The sequence below is a fragment of the Ornithorhynchus anatinus genome, chromosome 7, assembly GCF_004115215.2.
Source record: "Ornithorhynchus anatinus isolate Pmale09 chromosome 7, mOrnAna1.pri.v4, whole genome shotgun sequence".
NCBI classification, from domain to species: Eukaryota; Metazoa; Chordata; class Mammalia; order Monotremata; family Ornithorhynchidae; genus Ornithorhynchus; species Ornithorhynchus anatinus.
The window spans coordinates 18389068-18396114 of NC_041734.1; the positions used below are offsets into that span (position 1 = coordinate 18389068).

The window sequence follows — 7047 nt, forward strand, 5'->3', positions numbered from 1 at the left end:
GTTAAGTCATTTCCGATCCATAGCTACTGCATGGACACATCTCTCCCAGAACACCCCACTCCCCATCTGCAACCATTCCGGTAGTGTATCCATAGAGTTTTCTTCGTAAAAATATGGAAGTGGTTTACCACTGCTTTCTTCCATGCTCTAAATTTGAGTCTCCGCCCTTGATTCTCTCCCATGCTGCTGCTGCCCAGCACAGGTAGGTTTTGACTTGTAGCAGATTGCCTTCCACTTACTAGTCACTGCCCGAGCTAGGAATGGACTAGGTATGCCTCTGCTTGTCTCTCCCTCTCATAGTTGAGACTGAAAGAGTATTGGAAACTCTCCAGACGCCATCCCGAGAGGTGAGAGCTTGGTACAAAATAATAATTATGGTATTTAAGTGCTTAATCTGTGCCAGCTACTGTACTAAGCTTTGCGGTTGATACTAGCAAATCATGTTGGACACAGTCCCTGACCGCCATGGGGCTCACAGTCTTCATCCCTATTTTCAAATGATCTGAGGCATGGAAAAGTGACTTGCCCAAGGTCACACAGCAAACAAGTGGCAGAGCCTGAATTAGATCCCATGACCTTCTGACACCCAGGCCCATGTTCTATCCACTACGCCATGCTACTCAAAGAAGGCGCTTAACTTTATATACAATAAATTATCCATTTATATAAATGTCTGTCTCCCCCCTAGACTGTAATTTAATGTGGGCAGGAACATGTCTACCAACTCTGATTTGTACTCTCCCAAGTGTGTAGTACAGTGCACTGCACATAGTAAGTGCTCAAATACCATTGATTAATGAACAGGTACCATAATTATGATTATTAACCAGTCCTGGAAGGATTTTTGTCCGTCTGTCTCCCCCGATTAGACTATAAGCCCGTCATTGGGCAGGGATTGTCTCTATCTGTTGCTGAATTGTATATTCCAAGCGCTTAGTACAGTGCTCTGCACATAGTAAGGGCTCAATAAATACTACTGAATGAATGAATGATTTCTAGCTTAGTAACCTATAAAGCATTTATCTTGTCTTCTCTGACCACAGTGCAAATCTGAAAGTGTCAAACACTTTTAGAATGCTCTCACTTTAGAATGACATGGAGAGATTTTGTCCTTCACAGAGATATTTAAGCAACTCCTCCATCACCCCTGTGCTTTCAGTGATGTTTTCATCTGACATAAAGGCAATATGGGTATGAATGTGAGATGCTAGCATTATTCACCAGAAACAAAGCCAGCAGTAAGTAGTGACTTTCATCCATTTCAAGAGTCAATAGTAGCCTCAGGGTTTCCTCTTTTCACCTTATTAGGCCTCTGACTTGTACCACACATTTTAAAGAGAAACTCACTTTAAGAGCTTTCTCCTTCTTGATGAATTGCTCCTGTTTATTTTTTTAAAAAAATCTCTCTCTTCACCTGTGTCTTGGTTCATAATAAAATGCCTTTCAGTTTCTCAAAGGGGGGAATTCAGTAGGTTTTCTAAAAGTTAATCATTTATAGTTTGTCTTGAGTGCTTACTGTGTACAGAGCACTGTGCTAAGTACCTGGGAGAGTACAATACATATGAGTTTGAAGACATGTTCCCTATCCATGATGAGCTGACAGTCTCTGAATCTACTAAGGAATAAACAGCATATACAGCTTTAAACTCTGCTAGACTGAAAGCTCCTTGAGGGCAGAGATTGTGTCTACTTACTCTATTGAATCCTTCCAAGAGCTTAGTACAGTGCTCTGCTCCCAGTGTGTGCTCAGTAAAAACCACTGATTGATGAGCTTTCCCCCTACTTGCAGAATATTTTAGTGTCAGTTTCTCCCACTAGATTGTAACCTCCTAAAAGACAAAGTCTACCAACTTTACAATAGTATCCCAAATGCTTTCTAGAGTGGTCTGCACAGAGCAAGCAGTCAATAAAGTCCATTGCTGAATTGATTGATAGAAAGCATCTGGTGATCCTTTTAGCCGTTTTTGTGATTTGGTACCCTTTGGATACCAGCATCACAGACTCTGCCCCAGCCATGAATGGAGATTCTGATTCCACTTTATTTGTACGGGATTTGTTAAGCTCTTACTGTGTGCCAAGCACTGGGGTAGATAGATTATCAGGTTGGATCCAGTCCAGAGGCTCACAGTCTTAACCCCCATTTTACAGATGAGGTAACTGAAGCACAGAAAAGTTAAGTTGCCACCCAAGGTCAAGCAGCAGACAAGTGGCAGAGCCGGAATTAGAAGCTTCTGACTCCCAGGCCTGTGCTCTATCCATTAGGCCAAGCATTATCTCTGGATGATAGTCATCTGGATGGGGCCTGGGAAAAAAGGAAGATTTCCCTTGTTTTTCTAAAGGGAAAATGATTTCTCAAAGATTTTCCCTAAGGAAAAGTTTATACTTTCTTTTATAGTACCAGAGAGTTGAGGCTAAGAAAGTGTAAAAAAAGACTTGTGTGTGTATGAGGGGGTAGGGGCAGCATGGCTTGGTGGATAGAGGACTGGCCTGGGAGTCAGAAGAACCTGGGCTCTAATCCTGGCTCTGCCACATGTCTGTTGTGCGACTTTGCGCAAGTCACTTAACTTCTCTGGGACTCAAGTGCCTCATCTGTATAATGAGGATTGAGTGTGAGTCCCATGGGGGATGGGAACTGTGTTAACCTGATTAACTTGAATCTACCCCAGTGCTTAGAACAGCTCTTGCCACATAGTAAGAGCTTAACAAGTACTACTGTATTACTACTACCCCTGCCCTCCACTCCTTGGTAAAAATAGTTGTCCTCTGTATTCCCAGAAAACACCAGTGATGTTGAAATTCACCTAGGAGTGGGTGTGTAACTGAAGAGGCCAATGTGGGATCCACAGTCATGGCCACATGCACAGAAAAAGTTGTCCCTTGTGTTATGTTCAACTGAACAGAAGTCACAGCCAGCAAGATGATCTGCCAGGGAAGGAGACACAGATGACATCTAAAGTATGCAAAGGAATCTATTTACTCTGAATGTTGATAGTGTGTAACCAAGACACACGTCACTGTAGCCTTTAAGAAGAATTCAGCACTAATCGGAGCCCTACATTTATTCACCAGCCTCCAGACCCGGCGCAAACTCAAATTTCGCCATTTAGAAAATGACGTTTGTTTTTTTCCTTAATCCCTCCAAACCGTCTCTAGGAGAGCTGGGTTGTAAGAAGGTTAGAATTAGTCTGCAAAAAAACATAGCCCCATCCAGACTGTAAACTCCTTGTGGGCAAGGACCGTGACTGCCAATTGTATTGTACACTACCAGGTGCTTTGTATAATGCTCTGCATAAAATAAACCCTCAGTAGATAGAATTGATTGATCGAGCGGTTGCCTTCATGTAGGTAGCCCTTGCGTGAAACCAGGCTAACAGGCACTTGGAAGCATAATTCAAGCATTAATTAATCAAGTAGAGCAGAGTGGCCTAGTGCACAGGCCTGGGGGTCAGAAACTCATGAGTTCTAATCCCAGCTCTGCCTCTTATCTGCTGTGTGATCCTGGGCAAGTCACTTTACTTCTCAGTGCCTCAGTTACCTCATCTGTAAAGTGGGGATTAAGACTGTGGGCCCCATATGGGAAAAGGACTGTGTCCAACCTGATTAGTTTATATCTGCCCCAGCGCTTAGAACAACGCTCGGCACATAAGTAAACGCTTAACAAATACCATGAAAAAGGGGAAATTACAGTATTATTTAAGAATGCCCAGGGTTCAAAATGAACAAGCAGCTCTGTTTTTCTACTTCGCATTTCCCACAGCCCACCCTTGGAAGAGGAGAAGGGGAATTACCAAGAAGAATAGGAAAGACTGAGTCCTTGGGCCCTGGGTCATATTCATCTATAATTTAGATTAAGCCCTGTCTCCCTGTCTAGTCTGTAAGCTCCTTGTGAGCAGGGATCATCTATACCCACTCTTTTATACTGTGTTCTCCAAAGCGCTTAGTACAATGCTCTGCACACAGTAAACACGCAAAAAATATCTTTGATCGACTAATCCCTATTTCACTGACAGTTTATTTGAGTTTAATCAGAACAGTGCCTAATTTCTATTTCCAATTGACTCTCATGAGCAAGGCTGGTGACTGGGTTAGAGGAAATTACTCCCGGGGGAGCAAGGTTACCTACACGACAGATGGGAACACAGGCTATGAACTCAGATTCTTCCTGTGTCCTGATGTCTCATGTCCCTTCTGCAGTGACTGTGTCCACTGACTTTATGGTACTCTCCCAAGCACTTAGTAAAATCCATACCATCAAGTGATTGAGAAATGTGATACCTCCAATACAGAAAATAGTCATGTCTGAACTTTTAGAACTCGAACTAGTCTGAAGAGTAGGGAGAGAGAGGAAGAAAGGAAGTACTATATCATCAGTCTAACTTTGTATAGAGCTTTTAATATCCAAAGAGCTTCCATAGGACTTTTTTGGTGGTATTTGTTAAGTGCTTATCATGTTCCAGACACCGTACTAAGCACTAGTGTAGATACAAGCTAATCAAGTTGGACACAGTCCATGTCCCACACAGGGTTCACAGTCTTAATCCCCATAACTTGCCCAAGGTCCCAAAGAATCCAAGAGGTGGGGCCAAGATTAGAACCCAGGTCCTTTTGTTGCTCAGGCCGATGCTCTATCCACAAGGCCATGCTGCTTCCTAATGCTATCAGTAATCCTTCAAGATCAGATTCTTAGTCCTGAAACCTCACATCATTATTCTTGACAGGAGATTCTATCTGCAGTGCAGATAATGTGTTCTGAATATTGGAGGTCATGCAGCCACTAGGATTATCATTTTGGAGTCTTTAATCCTCAACAGAAGGCTCCATTCCTGTTTCACCAAGGTAATCCCCAACTCAGGAGAATACCTGACTGCTTGTAATAAATGGAAAGACACCCAATCATAAAAGCCTTTTAAAATGGAAGCTTGAGAAGCAGCATTGCCTAGTGGATAGAGGTTGGGCCTGGGAGTCAGAAGGTCATGGGTTCTAATATCAGCTCCACCACTAATCAGCTGTGTGACCCTGTGTAAGTTACTTCACTTTTCTGAGCCTGTTACCTCATCTGTCAAATGGGGATTGAGACGCTGAGCCCGAAGTGGAACAGGGACTGGGTCCAACCCAGTTTACTTGTTCTCCTCCCTCAGGGCCTGGCACATAGTAAGCGCTTAACAAATACCACAATAATCATTATTATTAGGTCATTTCAGCATTTCTTTTCACTTGGTACAATAACGTAGTGTTATGTTATGGCTCTACCAAAAAGCCTTCCGTTTGGTATGAATTCTTCAGATCCAATTCCTTTTTTCCCCAACCATCAGAAAGTACATTTTTCACCATTCTAAGTCATAAATGATCTCCTTTCTGTCACCCTAATAAAAATGATGCCTCTCGGAGGAACCCCCCAGCCTCTGTGGTGTTTACCTGAGAGAGCTTGGATTTGCTGCTAAGAAACTAACATCTAGTAGGCACTTAGGCCCGCCTCGTGAAGCAGAGCTGTTTATCAAGTTTGCATGTCATCTGCCCTAATGGAGACAGTCATCTTAAACCATTCACCGCAGCTTGTAATTTTTTGTGTCATAATATATTTCTTATTTTGGTTTCCCGGATCAATTCCCCTTCACCGATAATAATGATCATTATGGTATTTGTTAAAAGCTTACTATGTGCCAGGCACAGTACTAAGCCCCAGGATAGAGGCAAGATCATCAAGTTGGACGCAGTCCCTGTCTTACTAAAGTCCCCTGTTTCATTCTAAACTGGAGGGAGAACAGGTATTGGATCCCCATTTTACAGATGAGGAAACTGAAGCACGGAGAAGTTAAGTGACTTACCCAAGGTTACATGGTAGATGTGTCAGAGCCAGAATTTGGACTGTTGGGCCTCCCAGGCTGATGTGTTTTCCACTAGGCCATGCTACTTTTCTGAGCTCCAGAATGTAAGATCGCTGAGAGGAGGAAATGTGTGTGTTGACTTTTATATTGTTATGATGTACTCTCCAGAGTGCTGCACACAATAAGTACTCAATAAATACAATTGATTGGTCTCAGGACTTTATAGATGCAAGTTATTTGCTGATAATCCAATATTTGCTATTCAACGTGTTTGTGCATCAGACCCCACAGAGTAAATTGCCACTTCTTATTATAATGTTCAAAGAATCCTGATTCTCCAAGTTTCATTCTTTGTTTTTAGTGTGGGGGTGCTTAGATCATCAGTGTCCTTCATGGTGACCCATGAAACCAAATCTCCGCTGAAGGAGGGGACAGGAGTGGTAATTTTAAACCCACCTAAAATAAAGTGATACCTTTACAGAGTGGCTTAATCATGAGATTACATGTAAACAACTCCAAATCATAAATGTTTCTCTTTTTTTAGCACATGGGAAATGAAATATGCTCAGATATCACACTCGGGGAAATCAGATCATTGAGCTGTGAAGAAGATACCTCATTTGTTCGCAAATATCTTTGTCTACCACCAACAGGTGAAAATATGTAGTCTTTTTTTTAATGGTATTTTAATTCTCCCAAAAGAAATAGCTAAATGAAGTTTGTGGAGGTTCATGGTGACTTGTGTGAAAAATCAAGGAAGAGAAAAATGTGTCTTGTGTTTCTTAAACTATCTGGTGAGAGTAAAATCAATACCAGCAATTCAGAGAGTCTTGTCAGGCAGAAATCAGAGGAAGAATGTCTGTGAGGACCCAACATTACCTTTCTTCTCCTTATTCCTTCTCTAATATTTTTTGAGACAGACCTCCAGTCTGATCTTACTCTGTCCTGAACTCTACTGAAGTAAAAGGAAAGTAATACAACTCCTTAAATAAAATCCCTCCCAATTGTATTATTTCCATCCTAGACATAAACAGAGCCTTTTCTTGAATTTGGAGGAATTAGAGAATAGTTTGCTTAAACTGGTGGAGGTTTTGCTTTGACAGGTTATTTGAGTAAAGAAGAGACATGAAGCTGTGTGAAATGCTTTTATTCGGTCAGACCAGTAGTCCACCGAGCTTCAAATAGACCACGTGCTTAGTACAGTGCTCTGCACACAGTAAAT

The 7047-nt window shown here is 42.0% G+C and overlaps 1 non-coding gene across 1 annotated transcript; it reads right to left on the bottom strand.

Annotated features, from left to right (window-relative positions):
* Window positions 1-212: 212 nt before the first annotated feature.
* Window positions 213-350, bottom strand: LOC114813536. Its single transcript, XR_003761253.1, has one exon. It is a non-coding gene; the product is annotated as a small nucleolar RNA SNORA7 (small nucleolar RNA).
* Between the last annotated feature and the right edge of the window lie 6697 nt (window positions 351-7047).